The sequence below is a fragment of the Pinus tabuliformis genome, chromosome 5_1 (genome assembly GCF_031772625.1).
Source record: "Pinus tabuliformis cultivar Carrire ecotype Pingquan chromosome 5_1, CPIR1, whole genome shotgun sequence".
Taxonomy (NCBI): Eukaryota; Viridiplantae; Streptophyta; class Pinopsida; order Pinales; family Pinaceae; genus Pinus; species Pinus tabuliformis.
The window spans coordinates 411,918,318-411,931,994 of record NC_142305.1 but is presented as its reverse complement, the minus strand read 5'-3'; positions in this window follow the sequence as shown (position 1 = coordinate 411,931,994).

Sequence of the window (13,677 nt, the reverse complement as noted above, 5' to 3'; positions counted from 1 at the left end):
TTGCATCCTGGTAAACCTCGATGGAGAAAAAACTTTGCTTTCTGCAAAATTGTAATTCGATTCTACCAACAACATTTCTGAATATGAAGCATTAGTATAGGGATTGCAAAAGGCCATAAGTCTTGATGTGAGATATCTTAAATTTTTTGGTGATTCAAATATTTTCATCAAAAAAGTCAAAAACAACATCCATTCTGTTTCTAATCACCTTAAAGATTAGCAATATTTGATACAATATCTAACCTTCCATTTCACTACATTCAATATAGCACTAATCCCAAGATTACAAAATGCTAGTACTGATATCCTAGCCAATGTTGCGTTGAGGCTCATTCCACCTAAAGATTTTAGTCCTCATAGATTTTCAATTAAATTAAGTTTTTTTCCATCCATTCCAAATAATGTAACCAACTGCCATCTATTAATGATGATAATGACATCATAACTTTTTTAACTTCCGCATGGTCTTACTTAAAACAAACCGTTGATGAAGATGAGCATGACAAGTAAAAAAAAAGTCTTATGAGGAAAATAATTTTCCGAAGCCCATACGGAATTTCAAGACTTGTTTGATTTGAAAGATAGGCTCAAAAAGGTGACCAAATGCAAACTTGAAATATCTTCTTAAGTATTTGAATTGGTTATCTTGCGATTTTATCATTAACCCCGAAACATCAATTTAGGCCTTGGACTCACTTAGATGAAAGATCTTATTTCATACATCTGTTGAAAAGATACAAGGATGTATTTTCTTGGAGTTATTATGATCTTACAACCTATGATATGTGAGAAAAATATATATTACGGAGCAATGCAACACATAAAATATTGCAGAAATATAAACACAAAAAATGCATAAAACAAGAAAGACATAGATATACGTGGTTCACCCAGTTTGGGCTACATCTAACCTGAACAACCTGTCCTTCCTTTCTATTATCCAGCAAAATGAAGAAACACAACCTACATCAGATCCGCTCTAATATCCTTTGTTTTCTCTCATGGTCTCAACTCTCTGCTTCTCGCTTAGAGAATACACATCTATTACATAGCCTCAAATACAATGCCCTCATACAAAGAGAGGGGTTGCCTTCTAGGGTAAAAAACCCTAAACTAAACATATGTTCTATCGTTAGATCATCCGCCTAATGAACGGCCCAGATTGACTAGAAATTACTATACTTTTACAAGACAATTTTACATCTGTTTTTAGCTTCGGGGATGCTGCCCCCGAAACCCCCGCTAGGGGATTACTGGCCCTCGAGACCGCCAAGCAGGGGAAATCGGCTCCCCCAGACCCCCACGGGGGGGACAAGTCCCCCCCGCATGGAGGGGTGTACAAACTTCCTGGGGTGTACATCCGGCTAAAACAAAGACCTCTAAACAATCATGCTCCATACTCAACATGATACTTTTATCATTCAGCACGCCATACCTATGCTTCCATATGTAAAGCCAATTTAGTAAAAACGTAAGAAGATTCACCCCAATATAGAAGCTCAAATGAAGAATGATCTAAATAAGCTACTCAAATGCAAAATCAGTTTCCCGATCATATATTCTAATTGGGTTTCAAATCTTGTGCCAGTGAAGAGAAAGAATGGAGACATTCGAATTTTCATAGATTTTAGGAACTTAAATAAAGCATGTGAAAAGGGTAACTATCCTTTTCCTCTGATGGAACAAATTTTTCATTCTATTGTAGGTTCTAAACTAATTTCTTTCCTAGATGGTTTTTCAGGTTATAATCAAGTCCTCATCAATCCTAAAGATACACTAAAAACCACATTCATAACCAAATTGGGAAAATATGCTTATCAAAAGATGCATTTTGGATTGATTAATGCTGAAGATACATTCGATAGAAAAATGGATATTTCCTTCAAAGGTTTGATTGTTGAGATTTTCTGTTTGGAGCAAAATAGGAAGAATCTCAGCTGATGACAACAATAGAATTCAGGTCCTAGATTAACTCCAGTTTGTTGGGAGGGAGTTAATGCCTCCTATATTTGATGTGAGGGAGTTAATGAGGCTGTTAGATTCTCTATGCTATATAACAGGCAACCATTCGGATGGTTTGCTGAGAGGGTGAGAGTTTTATGAAGTTTTTCATTATGTAATCTCCAATTTGATTAATAAATTCTTGATGCCTATGTTTGGTGGATGTAGCCCAGATTGGTTGGGTGAACCACGTTAAACTCTTGTGTTTATGTGCTTGATATTCTGCTGTGTGTTTATTTTGTTTGTTGTGCCTCTGGATTCCAACAATTGGTATCAGAGCTCGTTGGAGGAGCGGCACTGCTGGAGCACAGAGTTGGTTGCTGGAGCTGATCAAAAACTGCGTGGAGAAATACCTAGTGAAGTTCGGCGTGAAGAGTTGTTGCCGGAGCTGTAACGTGAAGAGCTGTTGCGTGGATCTCCATTGAGCACGCTATTGAGCACGCTATTGAGCACGCTGTGGGAGCACGCATTGAGCACGCTGTTGACCGGTATGTTAACTGCGTGGAGTCTGTTTTAAACTGCTGGTGTTTTATAAAATTGCTGGTGCGTATGTATTTTAAAACAGCGATGGATATTGCAAAGGATTTGATATAACCTGCGGTGATATATATGTTAAAATGGTGTTGACTCATATCTAAAACGGTGTTGATATATTATACAGCATGGGTATGTTGTTTAAAACAGCGTGAATTATATTTCCACCAGCGTATATATATATTGGAAAACGGCATGGATATATATGTTATAAACAACGCGGAAATATCTATTTGAAACAGCGTGGAAACGGTATTTAAAACTGCGTGGATAGATTAAATCAATGCGCTATTTTTTACATATTGTTGGTGCATAGTTGAACGCATATGGCTGGTGCATATTTGAATTGAGTGGTGCGTATTTGAATTGAGTGGTGCATGTAACTGAGTGCTATCGTTTCAGAACTGTACTGCTTATATGACAGTGAGTGCTTATTACCTGCGCGGAGGTTTGATGATTCTAAGGTTGTAACTTTGTTATGAATAGTAATATTGATGATGATGATGATGATGATGATGATGATGGTTAACGTCCACTGAGACCAAATTGGTCTATCGGACCTACAGTTTTCTTAATTTTTACTTGTCTGGCTCCTCGCCTTTCTTGGCGAGATTGGTGTTGTAGCTTTCTTTCTTTTCTCTACGGTCTTCCAACTTCCTTTGTCTTGCATCTCCTTCATCTCTTCTGGTTCTTGGGACATTGGTGTCTTAGCTTCGCGATCTATAGTCGGAGAAGTTTGGTTTAGGAGATCTGCTTTGATGTTAAATGAAGGTTTATTTTCTGCGGTATTCAAATCCTCATAACTGTTGATTTGTTGGGGCGGGCTTTCTCCTTGCTTGCTTTGAGAGTTGCTTCCTTCTTCCTTGATTTCTTGCGACTCAGAGTTTTCTCTAGAAAATTCTTCTTTGATGACAGTGTAGTGTTCTTTTTGTGCTCCTTCCCACCATGTAGATCTGTGGTGGTTTTTTCTAGCAAAATTTTTCTAAGAGGCTTTTGGGCAATTTTTGGCTAGATGCCCCGTCTCAAAGCACGATCGACATCTGAAGAGGACACTTTCATAATCAAGCTTCTGGTTCCACACATAGTCTTTACTTGTTAGGTTTATTTCAGCTGGGAATCCGGCGTTGAAATCCATTTCCACACAGATGCGTGCATAGTTGGTTCTGGCATATTCCTCTGTTTCTGGGCACCTACAGTAAAATTTCCCAATTGCATTTCCGATGGCTTTTAGCGAGGAGAGATTCCAGAGATGCAAGTGTAGGCTTGGAAATCTCACCCAAACTGGTGCTGAGGTTATCACTGCTGTAGAGGGATTGAATGATGGGTTCCATGGCTTCATGAATAGGCCTGATTTTTCCCAAAACCAAGGGCCGGAATCTAGAATACATCGTCTACTTTCAGGATTTTCAAAATCTACTATAAAGAAACCTCTAGCACAGGGGTAGATATTAATTTCATCAGAAATGATAGGCTTCCATACCTCCGAGATCCAATTGTGGAGTGCTATCAGCCGCGGCCAAAAACCATTGAACCGGCAAATTAGGGCACTTTCGGAGAACTTCAAAGCTTCATCGAGTGAGTCCTGGACCACTTGGATAGTGGGAGCTGGGGCTTCACTCACGATATGGGCAGGAGATTGCCCTCTAGAGGCGGATGAGCCACCAGTTATTTTTGCGAAGCTCGGGGCCATATTTTACGCAGATCTGCACCAGATCGAAAGCCAAACCGCAGATCTGAAGAGATACGATTCGCATCTCAAACCGCAGATCTGAAGAGATAAATACCCAAGTTTAAATGGTGTGCTCAGATAAATCAAAAAATACCGCAGATCTGAGGAGATCTAACACCGCCGCAGAGCTGAGATATCGCAAGGAGCTGCGCAGATCTGAAGAGATAAATCAAAAATACCCAAGCATTCGGAGCTGCCGTGAGGAGATAAATACCCAAGTTTAAATGGTGTGCTCTTTATAAGATAAATCAAAAATACCGCAGATCTGAAGAGATCTAACACCGCCGCAGAGCTGAGATATCGCAAGGAGCTGCGCAGATCTGAAGAGGTAAATCAAAAATACCCAAGCATTCCTATTTATGTGTCGTTTGTTCCCATGAATCTGAAGATCTGAAGACGAAGACCAAAGATATTCAAATGTTGTAAATACAAACGCTTCATTGCAATATATATGCACTACAAATAAAGTGCAAACAAGAAACCTTTTTTGTGTGAAGTGCCAAAGGGAAGTTTTTTTTTAAAGGCAAAAGTAGAGAGGCATAGGCAGTTTTTTTTTTTTCTGTTGTGCAAAAACAAAGGCATATGCAATTTTTTTTTTATTGCTGGTTGGATATTGGAGATTATTGTGTTTTTTGATACAAATGGCGAAAACTCAAAGTGCCCGGTTTGAAATTGAGAAATTTAATGGAAAGAATAATTTTGAGATCTGGAAGGTGAAGATGCACGATCTGCTGGTTCAACAAGGTGTGGTGAAAGCACTGTTGGGGAAAAATAAAAGGCCTCCTTCCATGACGGAGGATGAATGGGATGAGATAGACGATAGAGCTCTGAGCGCAATTCGGTTATGCCTGGCGGACGATGTTCTGTTCAACATTGTGTCAGAGAAATCCGCCGCAGGCTTGTGGTCAAAGCTTGAGAAGCTCTATATGACAAATTGACAAATTGGATTCTCCTGAAACGGCAGCTTTACAGTTTGCGGATGAAAGAAGGTACCTAAATTTTTGATCACCTGAATGTTTTTAATACCTTACTGGTGCAATTAGACAGTCTAGATGTGAAATTTGATTCAGAGGATAAGGCAATAACTCTATTGTGTTCATTTCCTGAATCCTGGGATCACTTTGTTACTTCCATAAGCTTTAGTACATCAGACATCATTGAGTTTGACGATGTTGTTGGAGCCTTGTTGGCTAAGGAGACGAGGAAGAGGTCGAATGCAGACACCTCTACATCAGAGGTAATGATGGCCAGAGGTCGCTCAAGAGAGAGACACTCCGGGGGAAAGCATAGCGACTCTCGCTCAAAGTCCAAAGGAAAGAAGCCAAAGGTGAAGTTCTGGCATTGTGGCAAGGCTGGACAACTGAAAAAGGATTGCTGGAAGTGAAAGCAGGCTGCTAAAGAAGGCTCTTCGACATAAAAGAAGGAAGCCAACACCACAGATACAGGTTTAGTATCTGGTTCAGGTATGAGTGATGAGGTATTGTCTGTTAATGTTTCAAAACATGATCAACATTGGTTGTTAGATTCTGGGGCATCTAACCACATGTGTATTCATAAAGATTGGTTTAAAACATATAGATCAGTTGATGATGGAGTCGTGTACATGGGTAATGATGTCACGTGCAGTATTGTTGGAATAGGAAGTGTACAACTACAAATGTTTGATGGCACAAGCAAAATGTTAACTGATGTGAGGCATGTACCATATTTAAGGAAAAATTTGATTTAATTAGGAGCACTTGATTCAAATGGATATAAAACTGTAATTCAAGGTGGAGTAATGAAAATTTACAAAGGCATCTTACTAGTTATGAAAGCTAAGAAAGTAGGAAATCTATTTCAGTTAGAAGGTAGAACTGGGTCAGATCATGTGGCTGTGTCTGAACATGACAGTAGTTCCATTCACTTATGGCATCAAAGATTGGGGCATATGAGTGAAAGAGGATTGAAAATTTTGGCTGACCGGAAGTTACTTCCTAATCTAAGATCTGGAAAATTAGATTTCTGTAAACATTGTCTGTTTGGTAAACAAAGTAAACAAAAGTTTAAAACAGGCAAACATACTAGTAAAGGGATACTTGATTATATTCATTCAGATGTTTGGGGTCCAGCTCCTATAGCGTCGTATGGTGGCTCGTCGCATTTTTTGTCGTTTATTGATGACTTTTCTCGGAAAGTATGGGTCTACATGTTGAAAAAGAAGTCTGATGTTTTTACAGTTTTCAAGCAATTTAGAGCATTGGTAGAAAACAACACTGGTAGAACTGTAAAATGCTTAAGAACTGACAATGGTGGTGAGTTTTCCTCCAAGGAGTTTGACAGCTATTGCAAGGATGCAGGGATCGAGAGACATAAGACCACGGTTTATACTCCTCAGCAGAATGGAGTTGCTGAACGCATGAACATGACTCTTCTAGAAAGAGCAAGGTGTATGCTGAGTAACGCTGGGTTGCAAAAGGAGTTGTGGACGGAAGCAATGGCAACAGCTTGTTATGTGATAAACTGATCTCCATCAACGACGATAGGCTGCAAGGTTCTACAAGAGGTATGGAAAGGACACCCTTGTGATTATTATAAACTCAGAGTGTTTGGTTGTGATGCATATGCTCTAGTGCCTAAACATCAGCGAACTAAACTAGATCCGAAATTGAAAAGGTATGTCTTTGTTGGGTATGGTGATGGAACAAAGGGATTTAGATTGTGGGATCCTACTACCCACAAAATCATCATCAACAGAGATGTAAAGTTTAATGAATCCTCTCTTGTACAATTAGATGTAGATAGAAGATTGAAACAGGATGATGTATCTGATTTCCAGCATATTCAGTTTGACAACATTTCTAATGATAGTCATAACGACCATAGTTCAGATTCTGGTCATGAATAGGTTTCAGAATCAGATTATGAACAGGGTTCATATGGAGGACATGAACAGGTCTCAGATGGCGATCATGAAGAAATTCCTACAGTTGATAGACAGCCAATTGTGGAAGCACCAGAAACATTCTTAAGGAGGTCTACAAGGATCAAACGCCCTCCGAGAAGGTATGATGATCATGTTACTTCAGTTTCTTTCATCGCTAATGATGATGAACCTTTGTGTTATCAGGAAGCTGTAGAAGGTTCAAATAGTGACAAATGGAAAGCAACCATGAAGGAAGAAATGATGGCCTTAGGTATGAACGACATGTGGGATCTGGTTGAACTTCCCAAAGGCAGGAAAACTGTGGGATGCAAGTGGGTGTTCAAGCTGAAACGGGGTGTGAATGATACGGAAGACAGGTACAAAGCGAGACTGGTTGCAAAAGGGTTTTCTCAGAAAGCTGGCATAGACTTTCATGAGATATTTTTACCAGTGGTTAAAATTGTTTCAATTAGAATTGTGTTAGCATTAGTGGCTTTGTTTGATTTAGAGTTGTAGCAATTAGATGTTAAGACTGCATTTCTACATGGAGACTTAGATGAGGAAATTTATATGGAACAAACAGAAGGGTTTGTTCAACATCGCAATGAGAAATTTGTGTGCAGGCTCAAGAAGTCATTATATGGCCTGAAGCAGTCACCTCAGCAGTGGTATAAGAAGTTTGATTCTTTCATGTTGAGTCAGAAGTATGTAAGAAGTGAATATCATCATTGTGTTTATTTTAAGCAGTTAAATAATGGCATGTTCATTATCTTAGTGTTATATGTTGATGATATGCTTTTAGCAAGAAAAACCATTGAAGAAATCAACAGGTTGAAGACTCAGATGGCAAGGACGTTTGATATGAAAGATCTAGGAGCGGCAAGAAAGATTTTGGGCATGGAGATTTTCAGAGACAGGGGTAATGGTAAACTGTGGCTATCACAATAGAAGTATGTTGAGAAAATACTTTTGAGGTTTGGTATGAATAATGTGAAGCCTGTTTCAGTCCCTTTAGCTTCCCATTTTAAGCTTTCTTCGAGTTTATGTCCTAATACAGATGAAGAAAAGGATTATATGTCTCGAATTCCATATGCCAATGTAGTAGGATGTTTAATGTATGCGATGGTTTGTACTCGACCAGATATTTCACATGCAGTTGGGGTTGTCAGCAGGTACATGGCAAATCCGGGTAAAGAACACTGGTCAGCAGTGAAATGGGTGCTTCGGTACTTGAGAGGCACAAGTAGTTATTGTATTTCTTACAATAAGAGTAGTGAATTTGTTTGCGGATATGTTGATTCTGATTTTGCAGGTGATTTGGATAAGAGAAGATCAACTTCAGGGTATGTCTTTACTCTTGCAGGTGGAGCTATAAGTTGGATGTCAAAGCTACAGAATATTGTTGCTTTATCGACTACTGAAGCAGAATACATTGTTGCTTCTCATGCTTGCAAAGAGGCAGTTTGGTTGAAAGGTTTGCTTGGTGAGTTTGGTAGGTTACAGGAGAACATCAGGTTACTTTGTGATAGTCAAAGTGCAATACATTTGGCTAAGAATCCGGCCTATCATAGTAAATCAAAGCATATTCCAATTAAGTACTATTTTGTAAGACAGGTTATCATTGAAAGAGGAGTCTCTCTTGAAAATGTTGATACAAAGGAGAACTGTGCAGACATGTTCACGAAACCAGTTTTGTTGGAGAAGCTATGCTGGTGTTTGGCTTCTCTTGGCTTGCAGAAAAGATAAAATAATAATAACAGGGCATCAGGCGAATTGTTGTCAAGGTGGAGATTGTTGAGATTTTTTGTTTGGAGCAAAATAGGAAAAATCTCAGCTGATGACAACAACAGAATTCAGGTCCTAGATTAACTCCAGTTTGTTGGGAGAGAGTTAATGCCTCCTATATTTGATGTGAGGGAGTTAATGAGGCTGTTAGATTCTCTATGCTATATAACAGGCAACCATTCAGATGGTTTGCTGAGAGGGTGAGAGTTTTATGATTTTTTTCATTATGTAATCTCCAATTTGATTAATAAATTCCCGATGCCTATGTTTGGTGGACGTAGCCCAGATTGGTTGTGTGAACCACGTTAAACTCTTGTGTTTATGTGCTTGATATTCTGCTGTGTGTTTATTTTGTTTGACGTGCCTCTGGATTCCAACATTGATCAATAAATTGGCTTTTGTGTACTTATATGACATTACAATTTATTCAAAAAAAAGAAGTAATCATTTGATCTTTGAAAGGTGAAGAAAATTTGGAATCTCCTTGAATCGTAAGAAGTCATTTTCTACTTCGAGGATTTATTGTTTGTAAGGAATGAATTTTCATAGACCTTGATATAATTAAGGCAATATCAAAAATCCCCTTAGCTCAGAATCAAAATTCTAGCCAATCTTTTCTTGGTGAGATAAATTTTGTTAAACGATTTGTGCTAGAATTTTCACAGATTGTCTTACCTTTACAGACCGTGATTAAAAAGAAAGAAATTGATAAATGGGGAAAGACCAAATGAAAGGGATTTGAGTCAATAAATTGAGTCATTTTATAGGTCCTTCATTATCAGCACCTGATTTTTTAAAGGAATTTTTCTATACACTTTTTCTTCCAAGAAATCCTATGCAGTTGTGTTGACCCGACCTAATGAAAAAAAAATTGAACCCTTCGTTGTCTCCATTAGTTCAAATCAACAAGGAACTGAGTAAAATATTCAGAAGTTTAAAAACAAGCTTTTTTAGTTTTTAAGTAAATAAGGAATTTTAGACCTTTTCTCTTAAAAGCACATAGAAAAGTAAATGTTCCTTTCTCTCTTGCCAGAAAATTTCTTATCTATAAGGAATTAGGGGAAAAGAGGTCTAATTGGGTTACTTCCCTACAAGAATATGTCCTTGATATAAATCCAACTAAAATAGTCTAAGTTAAAAAAAATTACAGATTAATCATTGGATCTTCTAACAATTCTGTTGATGAAGGTTTAGGCAATGACATCCAAATTTTAGAGGTATGCTTTTTTGACACTGAATCTTAGTATGCTGATTTAATTTTTTATTTAGAAAATGGTTATGCTCCAGTAGAACTCAATTACAAAAAGAAAAGAGATTTGTTTCTTAAATCTAATTAGTATCAACTTGTTAATATCTCTTGTTTAGAAGGAATTATCATTATCTTTTACTATGATGTCTAAGAGACATATGAAGCACAAAAAGATTTGCAGGAACTACATGACATATTAGCTAGTGGAAATTTTGGTGGATACACTATTTCTTATAACATCGTACATGATGGTCACTATTGGCCGACTCTATTTAAAGATTCTCATGCCTATGTCACGAAATGTAAAGTCTGCCAAACTGCTTCAAGTAGGGAAAAGAAACCAGCCTTGCCTCTGCAGCCACTTAACATTGAGCAACCCTTTGAGAAATGGGAACTAGATGTTATAGCTTTGATCATTCCTCACTCTTCCAAAAGAAAATAATTGCATTTTGACTGCTATAAACTATTTCACCAAGTGGGTGGAAGCAATATCTCTCAAGGTGGTTAATTATGAAATTATAATCAATTATATTGATCTATTTATAATCACTAGATATGGCCTCCATTTTTTCCTTATCTTTGACAAGGTATCTTATTTTATGGGCATGTTATTACTGAATTTTCTCTCAACAAAGGTTTTAACCTTAAATATTCTACAAAATACTATCCTTGGGGAAATGACTTAGAAGAATCTACCCATAAGCATAAGGATAATTAAGTGAACAATTGACCAAAATCAAAAGAATTGACACAAAGCTCTAGTCTTTGTCCTAAGGGTTGGCATAAATAGTTATAAAACCTCTCTAGGAACATCTCTTTATCACTTAGTGAATGAAAATGAAGTTATTTTACCTCCTAATCTATCTCTTCCTTCACTAACCTTAATGAAATCTATAGAGTAACAACCTTGATTTACTTTACAGTTGAGAATGTCCCAAATTATAAAGGTAAATGAATAAAGAAATAAATCCAAACAAGTTCCTTCTCACCACCAGCAATTTTTTCAAATATTTGTTTGATAAAAGTTCAATAAGTGATAATTCTTTTAAATTATTGACTTAGTTCTGAAATGGGATAAGGCTCGACCAATTTCAGATCATTGAGAAACTAGGCCCATCAACATTTATCCTTCAAGATTTACAAGGAAAGAGGGATGCTCTTCCCATTAATCGGGTAGTTTTGAAAATATGTTTTCTTGAAAACACTTTTCCTACTATAAATATGTAAATAATCATATGTACATATCAGTGTCCTTATCCTAGTGGTATTCGGTAATAATCTTTTGACTTCATATTGGGGTCCCTCATCAGTAATATGAAGTTTTATTAATTAAAGAAGAAGTTATTAGAAATAAATTATAACATTGAACTTTAATATTCGATCTATTAAAATGTATGAAATATTTATATCCATTAATCTCTAGATATTTGATAACTTGAAACTTTAAAAGATTTTGTTGTCCTATGATTAGTCATGAACAATTTTCTTTAAAAGGTAAAGACTATTTTGAAGTTCTATCATATTTTGACTTTAATTGTCATCAACAACTCTAAGGAGTGAGTCTACCTCCCGATCCACTAATTTTACATTTTTTAGACTATAATTCAAAAATATTAAAAAACTTGAAACATAAGAGGTCTCATCATAAGCTGAGTTACGATGATCATGGGGAACTAATGATGTTGACATTAGCATGACTCATCACCAAGCAAGGATAATGGCTTATGGATTCATAACTATAAGACAAGACATCACATCACAAGATGACTTGTTCAATATCGTTATAACTTGTGAATGATATTGTCATTATCTGGCCATCAAACCAGGATAATGACTTTCAAGTAGCTTAAAGGAAAAAATAAAAATAAAAATTAATACCTCCAAAATATTATGATAATTGGATGGGATATTGGTACAATTTGGATAAATGGTAACTCTCTCGAGGCTACGACTGCCTGCTAGAAGCTGTTAATCTAGGTTGTCATTGATGTCAATATAGCAATGTTTGTGACGAAAAATTATTCAATACATGATGTTTCCTATTGATGCCCATTAATAAAAATTCTCATAGCGATGAAAGTTTGATATACCATGATATGATGAGATGGAGGAGCCAAGTGGATTGAATATATATATATATATATATATATATATATACATACATACATAATAGAAGAAGTAAAACCAAGAAGGAAAGCCATTGAAAGTCAAGAACAAGAGCAGTCAAAGAAGAGCTATTAGAAGAGTTCTTCAGAAGACTGAAGACAAGTCACAGGAGAAAGAACCCAAGAATAAAACGATGTAATAACACTACATGAGAGAATTTATATCGGAGGAACTTTATCAGTGGTTCCAGTATATTAAGTTATGTAACATTGCTCAAAATCCTCGATTGCGATATGCATTACAGACCCGATCTCTCAAATACAACACACCTCAATAAAACATTGCATTCATTGCGTTGCGTGTATTTAAGCATTCTTACATTAAAATCCCTAATTGCGATATAAGTTGCAGACCCAATGGTCCTATCACAACACGCCCTAAAGAAATATCCCATCCAGCATACCGTAAGCTTTTTTAAATCCTTTTCATGTTGAAATCTACCATTACGATTTGAGTTGCGCACTCAATTTCTCGATTATAACATGCCCATTGTAATATGGCATCGGCTATATCGGAACCTTCACATTGCATGTCTTTAAGGAATGTCACACTAAAACTGCAATTGTGATAAGACTTGTTGACCTGAAGAACCGTCGATTACGATGGAGCTATAGACTTGATGGATCTATCGACGACTGTTTAATATTATATTGCATCTGTTTCATCGACAATATGAATATCAACCATGTTACATCAATGATGTTAAGAGTTGCGATTGTGGGATCTCTGAAAGTTGTGATTACGATTGATGACATGTATGTAGGAGCTCATTGGGTACGGTCTCTCCTATGGAATATTCCATAAATAATAAGTCTATTGGATGAATATTAAAAAAATAAAGGGCTTCTTTGATATAATTTGAATATGTGACATCATAAGTCCGCCTCTCCTCCAATAAACATGTCTTTTGGGTATTGATAAGATTCGTATATATACAAGTTAAAAACTTTACATCAAGTATTGATGTCGGGCATCTATCATAAAGAAGACGCACAGTTCACAACTCGTGAACATGAATTAGCATAGGAAAGGAAGCTAAAGGTCGAGCAAACGAAAGTTAATCCGAAGGTCGAGTGAGTGAAGAAGGAAGCCGAAAGGTCTAGCGAAATAAGAAGGAAGCCAAAGGTCGAGCAGACGAAAGTGGAAGCCGAAGGGCAAGTTAGCGAAGAAGGAAGCCAAAAGGTCCAGTGGAAGAAGAAGGAAGCTGAAGGTCAAAAATTCTATTGACTAGGTTATTTATTGAAAATCTCGGACCTGTGTTTGAAAGTGATTTAGATAACAGCTCAAAAGGATGCTTTGCGGATCTAA